Raw genomic sequence first — 17,810 nt, 5'->3', positions numbered from 1 at the left:
TTGTTTCATTATCTATTAAATATTTTGTAAAATTTTAAGGAATTTCTGATTAACAAACTCGACGATTTCAAAGCGAGCAATAGCAACACTGTAAAAAAAAAATCTGATGTGTACACCACATGACATCCTTGTACGGAATATTAAATTACACGCATTTTTATTGCATTTCATTTAAACTTATTAGATTGAATTAAACCTACTTCGCCGACAGCGCATAAACCACAATAGAATAAACGCATTCTTTAAAATTCACTTTTTTTACCATAGAGACAGTCTGGCGCTAGGTTTACTTAACAGTATTATATTTCGTTCATATTATAACTCAGAATGCACAAAATTTATATGATTTAAAGAATTATATAATCGTTGCTACACGGTCTATTCAAATACTATAATAAAGCTAGAACGATGTATAAAAGAAATTAAGCAAACGAAACAAAAAAGAAACAGTTTTTCACAGACGATTGAGTATTTCTCATTCAATTAATTCAGTTCTCACTTCGCGACATGGCACAAATACATAAAATCTCAAAATATCTGTATTAAAAATTACGAAGTAAATCTTAAACGCTTACTTCCTCGAAAAAATTCCAGAAAGGATTAAGCATAATTTAAATAATAAATGAAGGCGTTACCTTTGCTGTTGCGAAGCTAAGTTTCTCTAGATTGGCAACAAATCCGCTATCCTGCTGTTTCAAATGTAAACAAGGGCAATGGCCACCATCAAAAACATTATTAGGCTTAGCGGCACTTAAACAATTTTAAAATTGTTGATAATTCTAAAAATATTGCATACAGTTTTACTAAAGGCATAAAAACCTTAACCGGAAGACAAGAACAACATAATTCAATCATTTTAAAGCAAAAATTGTACAATTTACAAACATATAAGAGTAAAGCAACTGAGATCACTGAGCCGGGTAACATAGTGGATATATATATAAATATATTTATATACGTTTGGTGCGGCCGATTGCAACCAAGCTACGAGGTGCACATCTACATGTTATAGCAGTCTTATATACAAAATTTCAACGTTCTGAGGCTACTCGTTTTTGAGTTATGCGAGATACGTACGTACGCACGTACGCACATACGTTCGTACAGACGCCACGAAAGATTCTCTTCAGAATTCATTTTAAAGCAGTTTTATAATTTTTTTGGAGGGAAAAGTGTTTTATTCTTACGTACAGATATCACGGAAATACATTGCTAAATTGCATTTGAAAGAGGTCAAAATGGGATATTTTCGTTGAAATATGCTGCCTGAAACTTTTTGCGATTACAATAGTTCCTTTTTACTTCGTACAAGGAAGTAAAAAAGAGACATTCTTATCTCCAGTGCGCGAGACTGTGTATTGGAAATTCTAAAGATATGATCGTTTTAAATATTTTGTGATATTGCTGTTGAATTGAATTTTATGGTGCAAGTGCGATTTTATGGTGTAAGTGCGTAATATTTAATAAATAAAAGTAACACACAAAACGTTAAATAAACGCCACTTTGGGCGTAATATAAAACCTGAAAATCTGTGCTTAGGACAGAATAAAACACTTTTTTCCTCCAAAATAATTATAAAACTGCTTTAAAATGAATTTTGAAGAGAATGTTTCGTATCGTCTGTACGAAAGTATGTCTGTACGAAAGTATAAAATCAGGGTTAAAAAAGGTCATTATAATAATTCCATGAGACAAAAATAGCAAATTTTTTAAAATTAGCTGTTTAGGCTATATGCGTAAGCATAGCGAACACTTAAAGAGTATACCACTGAGAAAACGCTTCATAGGGAAAATATCATCAACATAGGAAACAACACAGTTGCACGAAAACAAGCGAGGTGCAACTCTCCTTCACTAGTTATATTGGCAAACACGCCAAAAGGAGAGAAGCATTCATAATTATAAGCTATTAACTTACCAGTGGCCATTCTGCAAAGAATTCTTCCTTCACGTAAACAGGCAGCAAACCGCCATTGTAAGCAAGTTGAAGTTGTTAGAGAAACGTCAAGATTTAAACCCACGCTTGGGTTCTTCTATTTTTGATTTCTTTTTATCTCTGCTGTTTCCTCCTGCCCGTCAACGCCACGAGCATTGGCGTCGGAAGTGACTCTGACGCATTCCGGTTCCAAGAATACTCCTAGAGAAACACCCCCAACACAAGGCACCACTGAGTGTCTACAAATTCCCTGATAAAAAAAACTGACTTGACCTCGGAATGTTTTCGAGGGATTTCTCATGAAATGGAACGGATTCTCACTGCTTTCTAACGGGGTTTGTTTAGTTCTAGATGGTGACGGATTTGATTGCTTTGTCGTAGACTAAAGTGCAGTGCCTGTTTTACATGCATTATTCTTACTGAAAATGAATATGTTAGAGGCTAAAAGTGTAAATACTTCATGAAATAAAAGTGATATAAACCATTAACATATTTTGCAACATTTGCTCTGAATGAATGCTTCTAGAATATCTTTTAATCATTTAAAGATCCATCAAGACTTCGAAAATCATCGATTTCATTGTAATTCTTGATCACGTAAACGTGTCAATGATATGGAGTTCCGTACGCTAATCTGTCAAAGCATAAAGCTATTAATATTGATACTAAAGCCTGCACTAAGGCATATTACATTTCTGTGAAATATTTCGGAGAAATGAAAAATTGGTAAGTTCTAGAAATTTTTTATGATAGTAAAGTTTTATAACTTGCCCTAAAGCAAAAACAAACAAAAAAATTAAAATAAAAGTTAATATTTTAGTTTTTAAATGATTTATTATTCGGAAATAAAATATTTAAACTAAACCAAACGTGTGGTAAATCAAAGGAAATCACGCAAATATATACTTTCTGGAGTTCTAGTTTATAATTAAGAAGTTTCTGATTAATTATAGTATAAAATCCATGCATGCAGGTCAAAAAGTTCTTCACTGAATACTGATCTGCGCTACTATAGCATGCAATAGGCAGCAGAACTATAGTACGCGGTAGACAGCAATACTGAAGTATGCAGTAGAGAGTTATACTATAGCATGCAACAGATTCCAGTACTATAGTATGAGACTATGTTTTAAACTGCCTGCTCAAATTCGGCATATGAAGGGATTATTGAAACTGCTTAATTAATTTAGATAAATTTAAACTCTTAAGCCCATACTTAAACTCTCTTTGGGTGACTGGAGACCCCTTTGGATTATCACCAAAACATATTTAATAAATTGTTCAACTTTACATACAAAACATAATAATAAATAGTGCATATCCCAGATACAAAATTTCTACAACTTGCATTACATATATGATAGTATTCATGTCAACAAAACTAATTTTCATACTTTATAAACGCCCACCAGCGGCCGAGCGGTAAAGTCGCTGAACACTGGTAGTTCGGTCCGAGGTTCGAATCCCGCGAACGGGCTGGCTGCATGGGCGTTTTCGTGGTTTTCCCCATGTGTAACGTGTATACGAGCCAGTTTCCGTTAGAAAGTCCTCCACGAAGGCATCCCTCCCCTTAGGCAGATAACCCTTGAGGCTTTGCCATAATCACACGCACGCACGCATACTTTATAAACAAAAAAGTAAAAATATCATATGTCAAAGAAACTTAACTAAGTCATTTAAAGCTAATAAATTCTTTTCATTATGACGAGTATTTTCATGTTGTTGTGACATCTCATTTGTCTGACAGTAACATCAGAATAAGCCGTTGAAATAATTTATATAATAATAAGTATCAATAAATCAAGAAAATTTATCCCAGGATATATTTTTTACCCAAATTAATTAATGTATCTTCGTTAAAGTCCAGTTAGTTCAAATCCTTTAATCTTGATCTCTTCGCTTGTTTCATTTTAAATACCTCTTAAGATTCTTTAAACAAATAACTTCCATAATCATTTCTAATCCGTAATCAGTTAATAACTTAATATTGTCTCTTAAGACAGACACTTTTTATCCAAACCAGAATGCTTTCTGTCCGAGCCTAACCTGTATTTATTATTCGCACTAATATAATGTACACATAAAGGTATCCATTCACCATTTCAATAGTCATGATCTTTCTGGGAACAATTGGCGCAAGTCATTTCTTTCTGGCACTTTATGTGATAATGTCTAAATTCTCGACATTTAAAAGGCCTGACAGCAATTAAGTACTGTTTAACTGAAATACGGAGAGATTTCAAATTTCAAATTTAAATTAATAATTTTCTTAAACTTTTCAGATTGTCGCGTCGCAGTCCAGCGCTTTTTTGCGTTCTTAGTTTTAACTGGAAATAACAATTCGATTCTCCCCCTTTATCCTCAAAATTTTTATTATGCCTCTTTATAGCATCTTGAACTTCATCACTCTTAAGCTCAGTATCAGTATTATAAATTAATATTTTTTGGCTTTTTCTTAGCCAGAGCTTTCGTTTGGATCTCATTTTTACTTTCTTGTACGAAGTAAAAAGGAAGTATTGTAATCACGAAAAATTTCGGGTATCCTATTTCAACGAAAATATCCATTTTGACTACCATCGAATGCAATTTAACGATGTTTTTACGTGACAACCGTACGTACGGCCAGAATAAAGGACTCCGTTTCCCTAACAAAGTTATAAAACTGATTTAAAATGAACTCAAAAGATAATATTTCGTCGCGTCTGTGCGTACGTGCGTACGTACGTATCTCGCATAACTCAAAAACGAGTAGCCTCAGAACGTTGAAATTTTGTATATAAGACTGCTATAACATGTAGATGTGCACCTCGTAGCTTGGTTGCAATCGGCCGCACCAAACGTATATAAATATATTTATATATATATCCACTATGTTACCCGGCTCAGTGATCTCAGTTGCTTTACTCTGACTTTTGTCTTTTTTATATATATATTTTAATTAATTAATTGTTTTTAAATCATGCAGAAGTACGTACATAATCTGGCAGCTGTATTGGATGTGTTTGTATTTTTCACAATAACATTACCATTAAATGGATCTTAATGACGGTTGTTAGAGTAGCTTCTATCTAAATCTCTTCATAACGCATTCAATCAGCAAATGTATATCTCTCTGCAAATATATATCCAATATTAAAATATGTCATAACATTTATTCGGTATTATTCAAACTAGGTTACAATTTATGCAAATTACCATCGATGAAGCCAATTAAACATGAAATCCTCTCTCTTCTCTGAATATGAGTAGTAGCTCAAAATTACTCCATCCACATTTCCAAACTCAGGCGCATTAAAATTTTATCTCGAACAACATCATCTTCCTAATTAACACTCTTACTAAACGCAATCCTAAATACGCGAAGCTTGAAATGTCATATTTTAACACTTCTGTGCACCACGCACTGTTCGTTTCTCCACTGAAGTTTCTTTAGTCAAGAGTGCAGTATAACGCACAGCACGTCAAGTTCCTCAAGAAGACCATTAAGATTAACTTCACAGCCATTAAAGGCCCCGTGCGTAGGACGTTTAAACTACCTTTAATCACGAAGTAATGAAGTGAAGCAATATTTAACACAAGAGATACAACTGATTCGGATGCCAGGTAATGGTAGCTCTGATACTTTATTTCTGCAATCAAATTCCATTTTACATATTTCATTTCGATATTTAGAATGATGTTATCAAATAAATTATTCTATTTTATATGTACTTAAAGCGTATGGATTGCGATTATATAAAATTAATCATATGCTTACGAAAGTTCAGATCTAACGAGTTTTTAATGAAGGATATAAATGTCATATTAAATTCGTAATCGTGTTCATATTTGAATAAATTCCTCATCAGTGAATTAGGGCTCAAACTATATTAACAGAAAACGATTTTTAGAAGGAGAATGTTTTCCAAACGAATGATTGCGAGCTTTTCTCTGTATACTCGAGATCTATGTACGAATCATAGAATCTATGTACGCTTTTGTTTGAAATAAAAAAGGTATAGTATGGTTTGCTTTATACAATTATGGTAAAGCGCACGAGAGCTATCTGCCTAAACGAGGGGATGCCTTCGCGGAGGATTTTCTAAAAAAAACTGACTCGTTCCCACGTTATACAATAGAAGGTATTTTCTCCCTCATTTCTGCACGTATTCGCTGTGTAACGGTAGCACACTCAACTCCCACAGGAGATCCAGGTTCGAATCCTAGCGAAGGCATTGCTTATTTTCTATGCCTCCTGCTTCAAAATAACCTAATGATTCATATGAGGAAAATCAGAAAAGCGCCTATGCAGCCAAGCCGTTCGCCGGAATCAGAACTCTGAACAGGGCTACCAGTGTTCAGCAACTTTACCGGTAAGAAAGACTTACGTATTAATAGCGGTAATACTTGGTAGTATTGGGGCAATAGCTTGGCGCTGTTAGGTGAATTCTTTTGCAAAATAAAAAGAATGATTATATGTAAATTGCAAAAAATTATTTATTACAATATATATCTATTTGTATTAATTAGGTATTTAAATTACCATTTAAATAAATGTATTCATTGAAGACTGTTAAAGGAAACGAACCGAGGAAGTTACTTATCATATGTTTAATGTTTTCACCGAAGTTTAAGCACAGTGCATCTTGCAGGCGACAATTGCGGAGAATTCACAAATATAATTATTGAAAAAATTTTGGAATAGAGAAATAACTGCAATTTGTTCATGGAAAGTCAATGAATGGCCAATTAAAAGGCTCAGTTGAAAAAGCAAATTGAGACATTGAGAAGATATTATCTGCTTGAGTTGAAACAATATTACGAAGTGCTCAGAAAGAAACTTGTCAACCATTTTATGAAAAACAGAGCCCATCATTATAAAATATAAAGCAGTTCTAATGACGTTATAGTTGGCTGGAAAGCTAAAATGCGTTTAGCAACCTACATGCGGGTCTATACTTTGTCACTAAGTGAAGATTTTCTTGTTGTATTAAGAATATTGATGTCCATCTTCAGATAGTACACTGCTGGCCACCGAACATGCAACACCCTGAAGGAAGCATGCAAATAATATGAAATTTACAACATGCATTAGCGGAGGTGAGATGTGCAAATAATTAGAATTTCAGCGCACAAGCACATCACGCGCGCATGTGGCCCACTTCAAAGCACTATTTAAGGTTGGAGTTTTCGACGATTTCAAGTTCGGCAATTGTGTTTTTCTTGCCTTTTTTTTTTTTTTTTTTTTTTTTTTTTTTTTTTTTTTTCCCCAAAAAAAACGATCCATTATGCCTCGTAGTAAACAACGATCATCGTTTGATCAAGTATTCGAGTTCGACAGAGGAAGGATAGTGGCCTACCGAGAGTGTGGATTCTTTCAGGAAAATCGGTAGTCGTGTTGGACGAAACAAACAACTGTAATGCGGATATGTGACCGTTGGATGCAGGAGGGTACGACGGACCGACGTGTTCGTGCGCATCCACCCCAGTGCACCCCTTCACGTGATGACAGGAACATTGTGCGCATGGCAGTGACGGATACCTCAGTCACATCACGAACCATAGCGCAGAACACTACGTCTGTAACGCATCATCCAGTGTCTGCGCGTACCATTCGACGCCGTTTACATCAGAGTGGTCTGTTCGCAAAACGTCCATTGCTTCGTCTACCCTTGACGCAGAACCACAGACGTCTCCGCCGCCAATGGTGCGATGAAAGAAGGATGTGGACGGCAGAATGGAATGAAATTGTCTTTATTGATGAGTCACGCTTCTGTCTGCAACACCACGATGGCCAGGTTCGAGTCTGGAGACACCGTGGAGAGAGGATTCTGAACAGCTGCGTTATGCATCGCCACACTGATCCTGCACCGGGTATTATGATATGGGGCGGTATTGGATATCACTCTCGCACTCCTCTGTACGCATTGCCGGTACTTTACACAGACAGCGCTACATCTCCGAGGTGTTGGAGCTAGTTGTCCTTCCTTGCCTTTAGGGATTGCCCAAAGCCATAATTCAACAGTATAATGCGCGATACGTGGCACGCATTGTCCAATGGTTTTTCGTCAATCGCCAGATTGAATTGCTTCCCTGGCCGGCTCGCTCTCCGGATCTTTCGTCGTAGAAAACATGTGGTCCATGGTTGCTGAACGACTGGCCCATATTACACCCCAAGCTGCCACAACAGATCAACTTTGGCAACGTGTGGAAGCTGCTTGGTCTCCTGTATCCCAAGAACAGAACACTTCCAAAGTCTCTGAATCAGTGCCGAGGCGTGGGGCAGCGATCATCTCCAACAATGGCGGCTACTCTGGATACTGATTCTGGAAGAAACCACACTTCTCAGAAGTCTATAAATTTAATTATGTGATACTTGATCAACATGTTATCTACTAAATAAATTTTGTTGTGATACCTCTTGTCTTTTTTGGTGTTGCAATTTAGGTGGCCAGCAGTGTTGTTTCAACAGAGGATGAGGACAGGTGTATAGGTATTTCTCCTGCCTTCTTAGTGAGTCTTCGTGGTGTAGTGGTTTGCACGCTCAGTGCGTAATTGAGAGGTCCCCGGTTCGATTCCCTGCGAAGGCGTTGCTAATTTTTCATCTTGCCTGCTTCCAAAAATACCTGATATCTCTACAGGTGCAAAGAGTAATACAGTGTGGAAGTTGAACTGATGATTTGAGTTAAAACCTGATTTTTAGTCGAAAGGGGCTTTGTCTCTGAGATACTTTAGTTTTCGTTTTGCGATTTTGCATCGAATCACTCTGAATGTCCGTTTCACTTTTCAAACTGCTGTACCAAATATTATCGCCCTGTATTATATTTGAAGAAATTAAATAATGAAGAATCTGCATAAATGTATGTATGCTTCGCGCATCGTGATGAAACAACGGTACCTAGAGCCACCAAATTTGCAATGCCGTAATCCTATTGTGAATATGGACATCTGGAAGACCAAATTTAAAATTTGGAAATTGCTTTATTGTCGATTTCATATTTGTAAAAACTTTAACTAATTTTTTATTAACAAACTCAAGGGTCTCAAAGCGAGCAATGGCAACGTTGCACAGAAAAAACATTTGATCTCCAATGTATGAGACTGTGTATCGGAAATTCTAAAGATATGTGCTGAATTTTAAATTATTTTGCGATATTGGTGTTGAACTGAATTTTAGGTTTAAGTGCGAAGAACATGATATTTAAGAAATAAAGGTAACACACAAAATGTTAAAAAAAATGTCCCTTTGGATGTAATTTAAAATCTGAAAACCTTCCAGGTTTTTGTTTTGTTTTGTTTTGTTTATGTAATTACGGCAGAAATCTCGAGAGCTATTTTTCTAAGGGAAGAGAGTCTTTCGTGAAGAACTTTCTAAGGGAAACTGGCTTGTATACACGTTATACTCGGGAAAAACCATGTAGGCAGCCCATTAGAGGGATTCGAACCAAACTACCCTTCTTTAGCGACTTTAGAGTTCAGCCGCTGGTGGGTCCTAAAACTTGAGGTAATAACTGTAAATAAAAGAAAATCAAGAAAAGAAATAATAATTTCTGTAAAATCGAAGGAGAGAAGCATAATTTTGCGCTAGAAAAGACTAATATGTAAACAGAATAGCAAAAAATTAATTGATGTTAAAATGGAAGATTGTAAAGGAAAAACAAGGAAGAATCTTCTTGTACGCTCGTTAATTCTCAGAAAATATTCATAAAGCTCGAAAATCTGCTGAACTGTCACTAAATAACCTAGTGCTAAACATATTACGGGTTTCAATGTAATAATTTCCAAGTGAGACTGTAGAAAAACCGTTCGAATAGGAATATGAGAGGTACATATTCGTTAAACCATTATATCTGTTATAATGTCTAAGGAAAATTAAAATTTATTAAGTACGAAACATGGCATTTTAAAAGAACTCTACACAAGGAATGATTTTACGGTCTAAAATGAAGCTTTCATATAAAGCACATCATCAAACTGGTTGCCATAATACGTAAATATTTGTATTTAATAAGAAAACCTAAGTTATGATATGAAGTAAATACTCAATATAGCTGAGGAAATAAAAAGAACGATTCTTCATAAAATCTTCTCAATTTTTTATAATATCTGACATTATTTTATCTGTGAAAAGAATTTGCGTTTGTGAACTTTTGAAATCTTCATACAACTAATCGAAATGCATGTTTCGAATTTTTATAAGCTCATCTAGCGTTAATAACTAATGAGGTTTCCCAAAAAATGCCAAACTTTTTTGTCAGTTGCAATGAAGAGGCGCAAAATAATTAGATAATTTTTTAAAAGTACAATTATTTATTTCTGCATTCATTATTTTACCAAGTACATCAATAGTTTCCATTCATATTTCCTCGCTTTCCGCTTTTTTCCTTTCTAAATTTCAACAAAATTCATTAACTGATGTTTGACTTAATGTCCCTTTTATTCATTTACAATCATTTATTATTTTTATTACGATATCTAATTAGGGCGGTACTACATCTTTAACTCTCCGTCGTTCACATAGCTTGAAATATTGTTGAAGTAATTAAAATCATGGAAAAAATAGGATGCATTGTGAAGAGAAAAAAATTATTATTATTATTTTCTTTGCAGTTTTTAGTTTACCTATTTGAATTTGGTATTTCGTTTTTATTAAAGTGCAGCTCCATTTCAAAGATTTCAAAGAGATGTTTTTGATCAAAATTACTTTCAATGAATTCATAGAATTCATCTTTTTGTGGTGTTCGTGAAAGAAATAACTTTTGATGAATTAAATATGCGGCTAAAATTAGCATTTAAAGGCCGAAAAAGTATACATTAACTTGTCACAGAATTTAAAATATTCTATGCTGTGACTATATTGCATTTTTGTTATTTTTTCTTCTGCAGAAATTCAAAATACGTACTGATGAAAATTTATTTTTTGAAAAATGATTTAAAAAATAGAAGGTAATAAAATATATAAATATCTAAAGCTAATAAAATTAATCAATATCGTCCGAGTTCTACAGCATTAATTCAGTTTATAATATGCATATAAAAAAATAAAATAGGTAGAATATATAGCAAGCATTTGTCAACTATCTGCAAAAGTTAAACATAATTTGAAGGAAGGAAAAGGAGAGTCTTTCAAGAAGCATTGACAGAATCATCAATACAATCACTTTTCTGTGTAATTTCTCGATGAACTGAAAAACAAAAAAAAAATCCACTTTTCTGAGTAATACATGATGAACTGAAAAAACAAACTAAATCAAGTCTAATTATTCTTTAAATTTAAAACAAAAGTAATTAAACGAGAATATATTTATACAGAACTTTAAAAAAAATTAGAACACTTTTTTGAATATTTTAAGCTTTTAGAGACTTTTCCAAATATTATTAACTATAACTAACTCCTTTATTTTGTTTTCTTTATAATTTTTTTTAAATTACGTATATTTCTTTCCTAAATGGTTAATTAGATCATATTTAATCAACGCTTATAATTAATTTAGAAGAATAATTAATGATCTCTTCCAAAAAAATGGCAGTTTTGGCTAAAACTGGCAGTTTGTCATTTTGCATAATTTACAAATATTCTGCTTCATAACGGAACAGCTATCAGTATCAACAATACCAATTTACGCTGTTGATTAATGTATGATATCATAACATAATATAATATAATAAAACGTTTATAGCAGCGAAATATTTCAACAATGAAACGAAATATACCTCAGCTTCAATTAGAGGAGAAATAATGTTCCCTCGAAAGACAAATCAGTTTCATCTAATGTTATGTTTCACAACTAAACTATCGTTTATGATATGAATGATAATTAGTTTTAATGCGTATACTTCTAAAATAAAAATAGTCCTAATTTCTGTATCGTTATTGAGATTATTCCTCCTGATCTGCCCATTGTCTAAATCAGATCAACAACATCATCATCGTCAAGAGAAAAAGAGGTGCACTTCTCATTGATTTAAAGCTCTAGACACTTTAGACTTCATTTAGACGGTGGTATAAATGTCATAAAAGTATATACATAAGGCATAAAATACGAGAATTCCGTTCACACTTGCGAGACAGGGTCTAAGCCGCAGCCAATCAGAGAAGCTAAATTTGCGTATGCGTGGATGTGTCTACTGCTTTCCCGCCCTGTTTTCCGCTCAATAGGTTTCGCGCGTTCCCTCTGATTGGTCGATTCTTATACCAAGTAATCACAAAGTTGAAAAACTTCGAACTTTATGCCAAGAGACCTAAACCAGTTTTGCGACGAAGCATGGTCTGGTTACCTAGTAATGAAGCTTGGCTTGAACCAGTAATGACATTTTTACCACCATTTGAACGGAGCCTTATAGAGGTGATAGTACGAATGTACCCATGTACATCTTCATGGAGGAAGACAAGAAATGTAGAAGACATATGTGAGGGTCTCCCACCTGTCTTCCCCTACCATTTCGAGGGAATAGTTCAGAGGGATCAACAGTGATTTAAATGCCACCATTGCGCAAAGACATTATTATACAGTATACACTTTCTTTCTTTCCACCGACAGCTAGGCAGCCGATCCACTGAGGCTGTTAGCATATCGGCCAAATAACCCCACTGACGGAATGAACTTGGTCCACATAAAACACTTTGGTTTATATTGTGCTCAAGACGAGTGCTAGAGGCGGTGTAAACAAATGCTGGTCGCGACAATAGTGCAGTGATGGAAGAAGAGTGTGTTGCGGGTGAGGAGAATAATTTCAGTTACATATTTACAGAGTTATGGATAGGTGGTTAGGAAAGGCATCCACAACGTGAACAATAAATGAGTACAGTGCAATATATGAGCAGTTAAGAGAGTGACTGATAAAACAGTAAAAATAATATCTAAAATAAGGCAAAATACTAAATAGCAATACTAAAAAGCAAAATATTACATAAATATATACAATACACATTAATAAATATGCATACTTTCTTCAGGATTGAACCCTATCCCAAAGCTTAGTAGATGACTCCCATGCCATCATGCCACTTTTCGGGGCCTCTTAACTTTTTTTGTTCTACTAATAATCTTATCAGTGGTAGTTTTATTTTAAAATTGCTTTCATATTGGCTTGAACAGTAGTTTGTGAACGTAAAAGTATTCGATTCGAAGGTTTGAAACCAAAGAGCACGGCAATCCCTCTCAGGTACAGTTTTGATACCTTAATGATTAAATGTGTATGTTTTCATAATTCTTTTATGCGTAATATAACTATGATCGACTTGAAAACCTATTAACCATTTTCGAGCAGTAAAGATGAGACAGCTAACAATGCTTTTGCAAGGGTTCGAACTCCAAATGCCTGCAAGCTGAACGTGCTTACAATTACACCCTAAAGATTTGCGATAAAGTAAAAGTAACTGGAGTGGAGGGAAGTCCAGCCGCCTGTTTCTGGTGCTGGAATCATCGTCCACCAAGGACAAGGTAGAGAAGCTTAGAAAGCGATGTCCTAGCCAAGATTGAAACTCGGACCTTCCGATTACTAGACCGACATGCTTCCATTTACTCCACAGAGATGCATGATGACGAAGAAAAACGTTCCTTGTAGAGTTTCCTTTAAAAAGTCTCGAACGAAAGCATTCCTAGCCGTGAAAAAATAAGCAGTTAGTATTATCCCATAATTAATTACTAAAGAAAAAATTATCTGTGACCAATTATATTTCTAAAATGCTTGACACACAGACAAATTACTGGATAATCACTTTACTGAAATCGCATTATGCTTCCTTCAAGTGAGCAACACATAATTCCCTCCTTCCAGAATGAATTCTTGGCATTATTTACTGAGGAACTATGCATTTCCATAAGTTCACGTAGTTCTCTTCTATAAATTAATGAGAAGCAAACCACACATTTTAAAGCAAACTTTAATCACTGATCAACGCCCCATTACCTTACAAGTCCTTGCATTTCCACCACGTTCCACTTCACGCAAACTGGCGTGCTGGGATAAGACCACCCTGCACATGATAACGATAGACAGGCATGCTTCCCCCTTATCACAACGCGTTTTGTAAAAGAAAACTCACCACTCCCTCGCATCCTTCCCTAATTCGAACTCGAAACAGCCTCCTCTCGACTTTAATCCCAATCAACTCCTTCCTGATGCACCCCTAAACATATATACTATTGCCTAATTACCTGTCCCCCCTTCCTGCGATAACTATCACAATCCAACAAATCCCTCCGTCTAACTAGAGAGATCTCTTCTCCGTCCGCCCACCTGCACGAACGATGTAATGACCGCTCGGATGGTTACGGGGAATGGGCGGTCACTACCAATTATCTTCTGCGATCGAGTCCGTGCATTATGGGGTTACAACAACGCATAGGGAGTATCTTCTGTGCAAACGGAGATGAGTGGAGTTGTCTTCGGGTAGCTCGCGAGGTTAATGATAGGTTTATTATCTTTGGGAGAAAATGGTATAAGTCCGTGGATTATTGGGCTGAGCTTAAGAGTATTAGACTCTTTATCTTCAAGTATCTGCTTTTCTTTTTTCTTAAAATTCTGTCTCGATCGAGGGTCGATGAAGGGGGTGGAGAACTACAGAAACTAGTTTTCTCGAAAGTACTTTGCTGGGAATGCCCAGCTGAAAAAGAAAATAATGTATTTTATATATTTAGGCAAATGAAGTATTTTGCTTAAGTTCTTAAAGTACCTTACAGAATCGAAACATTTTATCTTCCCTTCAGAGCAGCGAAACAATATCCTTGAACGATAATTTTCAATTTATTCAGCTCTTTTTGCTTTTGTTTGTACCAAGTAAAGGAAGTGCTGTAAACGCGAAAATTTTTAGGTATCATATTTCAATGAAAACATCCATTTTTACCAATATCGAATGCAATTGAACGGTGTTTTTGCATGAAATCTGTATCTAAGGTCTTCATAAAGAACTCTTTCTCCCAAAAAAGATTGCAAAAAGGATTTAAAATACATTCAGAAAAAAATTTTTTGTGACGTCTGTGCATACCTATGTATGTATCTCGCATAACTCAGAATGTTGCAATTTTTTATATCGGATTGCTATAACATGTAGTTGTGCACTTCCCTTTTTGGTTGCAATTGGCCGCACCAAACGTATATAAATATATATATATGCATATACCCGCTCTGTTACTCGGCTCCGTAAGCTCATTTTGTTTACTCTTATATGTTGGTAAATTGTGCATGTTTTGCTTTAACAATAATTGACGTATGTTGTTCTTATCCTCAGATTAAGGTTTTTATGTCATTAATTAATCTTCATGGAATAGTTGTAGAATTATCAACAGTTTAAAAGTTGTTTAAGTGCGGCTAAGCGTAACTTTTTTACCATAGCAGCCATATTTCTTTACATTTGAAACTTAGCGGAATAGTGAATTAAGTCAGTTTCTGCACCTTCTGTGTGTATTTGCCGAGTTTGATCAACAGTAAGCTTTCAGTTTTGTGCATCGACAAGTCTGCCTTCTTTCCCGCTGGCCGAAATGTTTGTTTTTAGGCGTAGAAACTCTAATTTTAATTGTAATAATAGTTTTAACTGTATTTGGTGTTTTATATTTTTCAATTTTTAATAAAGATATTTGGACGTTTTATGTATTTTTCCCTTGTCACGAAGTGAGAATTGAATTAATTGAATGAGAGTTATATCTCTAATGAAATCCAAGGAAATAAGTTTAAATGAAATGCAGGAAAAAATGCGTATCATTTAATAATATTCCGTACGAGAAAATCATGTTACGTACCCATCAATTTTTTAATATCTTAAGCAAACATCTGAGCATTCTGATAATCCATTTGTTTCACGTATCGTATGCAATTTGCTTATAGTAAAATGAACTTTTGTTATGCACAAACCTAACTTTGTTATTTGTATCATTTTCCGTAGAGGAAAAATGATTTCTTCTACGCATTTGCTTCGGGTATCACATCGCTTATGCGCGAGTGACTCAAACAAACGAACTTACTTTTTGTCCAGCAATAGATGAACATTTCTGAAATTAATCTGAAGATGGCCGAACTGATAAGTTTCATCTTGAAAAATGCTATTTAAGGTGTACCATGCATTTATTTACCAAAATGGCCCACATAGTTCTAATTGAACATTGTTATGTCAACTGTAGGAGGGGCTTCTGTGGAATTGAGCTATTATTGGACCAATAGGTTTGCAATAGTTGTCTCTAAGAATCAACTGCCAAATTCTATTGCTCTGTGAGAATTTTACCTTCCATTTGTTATCGATTGTTGTTTAATTTTATTTGGGAAATAATTAAATATATATAACATATAGGAAGATTTTAGTATTTGATTAATTGAATTCAAAGCGAATAAAAACAGATGCGAGATACTCCGCAGAATTTCAAAAATGAATTCTTATTTCCTTTTTTTCACAAAAAATTACGTGCGTAAATTTTCAAGCCCATTGATACATTCTAGAATCCATAGCTGCAATGTGTACTTGGATCTTCGCTAATTAATGTGTCAAGATATATTAATTAGCAAAAGTCAACAAATTTGCAACCGGTCCAGTCCTGGATTTGTTCTCATATCCAAGTCTGGGTCCAGGACAAAGAAAAAGCTCTGGAGTTTTAAATGAGCGATTACAAAAGCAGAAACAGAAATATTTTTAATTTAGAGAAGACCAGCAAAAAACTAAAGTAATACTTTTTGGATTGGATGAAGGCATTTTAGTGAAAAATCGGGTAATTTTTGAAAGCTTAATGCATAACTAATTATGAAATTTTCGTATCAAGTACTATATCGTCACAACAGACGACCTGAAGGACGTAGTCTATTTTTAATATTTTGGGGTCTTTATTTAATTTGCTTAGCATTTATTTTATGTTAAATCAACTTTTCTATCTTTCTTGTTTTCAACTCATACTTTCTTTCCAGAAAGCAAATTGGTTACCTCGCGTGTATTCAAATAAAGTAGAAAGAAATTAGTTTTTAAGGGAAGTTTTCGGAAGGTGAAACTGGAGCATGTTCTGCCTGCCTGGAGGCCACGTTGCTCACATTCGTTCCCTAGCCATCTGTGGCATTGAGCTATTAACCATTAGGCTTGTTTACGCCGACTTTCTAGTCGAGTGAGCTTGTGCGATAGTTAAACTGTGAAGCTGTTAGACTGTAATTAATCTCATTAATTTTTAAGTTAATTCATTACCTTTTGATGTTAGCCAAACGTATTGGCTTTTGTTACCATCTGTGAAACCTGATTTGAGTTAATAAAGAGTTATTTGCACTCTTCTCCTGCCTTTGTAGTACTTTAAAGGACTTGGTGATTACTCACCAAACAATCTTCAACGTAGAGGATATTTTATGATTGCAAATAAAATACGACGTTATGTTTTCAATATTTTTAATAGAATTCTTTCTTTCTTTTATTTGCCCTTATTTTTTCATATCAACATTTTCGTTAACTTAAAATTCATTTAACCTCGCATTAACATAAAAATGTCAAAGCTTCTTTAAAACTAAAACTGGTTTTCACAAATTGTGACCTCTTTGCAAAGGTATATGGAAGAAATGCCTATTATTACCTCCTTCCTATACTTAAAGGGTAGATATTTCTAGGTTGACAATTCTTCATAAATAGACTACGTCTGCCTATCTACCATAAAATCACATGTCAGAAATTATATTCATTTTTTACTTCCCCCGCCCCCATACTTAAGTAACTGGCTTTTCTAGGCTTCTGCTTAGAAATATCTTAGTCATCCTCCAATATCATCAAACTGCTATGCTGATCTCTCACTGTAATAGCTCAGGGCAGAAATGTTTGTAAGCGCTTACATGCTCCATACTTAAAGGATGGAATTTTCTACATCCCTGCGCAGAAACATCTTAGTAATTCTATAACATTGCCAGACTGCCTTGCTGACCCCATCACTATAAAAC

At 34.7% G+C, this 17,810-nt stretch overlaps 1 protein-coding gene and 1 long non-coding RNA gene across 3 annotated transcripts in view; one reads left to right on the top strand and one right to left on the bottom strand.

Annotated features, from left to right (window-relative positions):
* LOC118204223 (uncharacterized) overlaps positions 1-2,089 on the bottom strand; it is a 382,418-nt gene extending 380,329 nt beyond the window's left edge. For both annotated transcript variants that reach the window (XR_015042789.1, XR_015042788.1), the window contains exon 1: positions 1,920-2,089. This is a non-coding gene — a long non-coding RNA (uncharacterized LOC118204223). The remainder of the gene's footprint in view (positions 1-1,919) is intronic.
* LOC118185493 (long-chain-fatty-acid--CoA ligase 1-like) overlaps positions 1-17,810 on the top strand; it is a 236,865-nt gene that overhangs the window by 87,689 nt on the left and 131,366 nt on the right. The gene's annotated exons all lie outside the window — the stretch shown is intronic.

The sequence above is a fragment of the Stegodyphus dumicola genome, chromosome 8, assembly GCF_044657685.1.
Source record: "Stegodyphus dumicola isolate Sdum_Otavi_A_Nest chromosome 8, ASM4465768v1".
Lineage (NCBI taxonomy): Eukaryota > Metazoa > Arthropoda > Arachnida > Araneae > Eresidae > Stegodyphus > Stegodyphus dumicola.
This window is presented reverse-complemented; position numbering and strand designations above follow the sequence as displayed.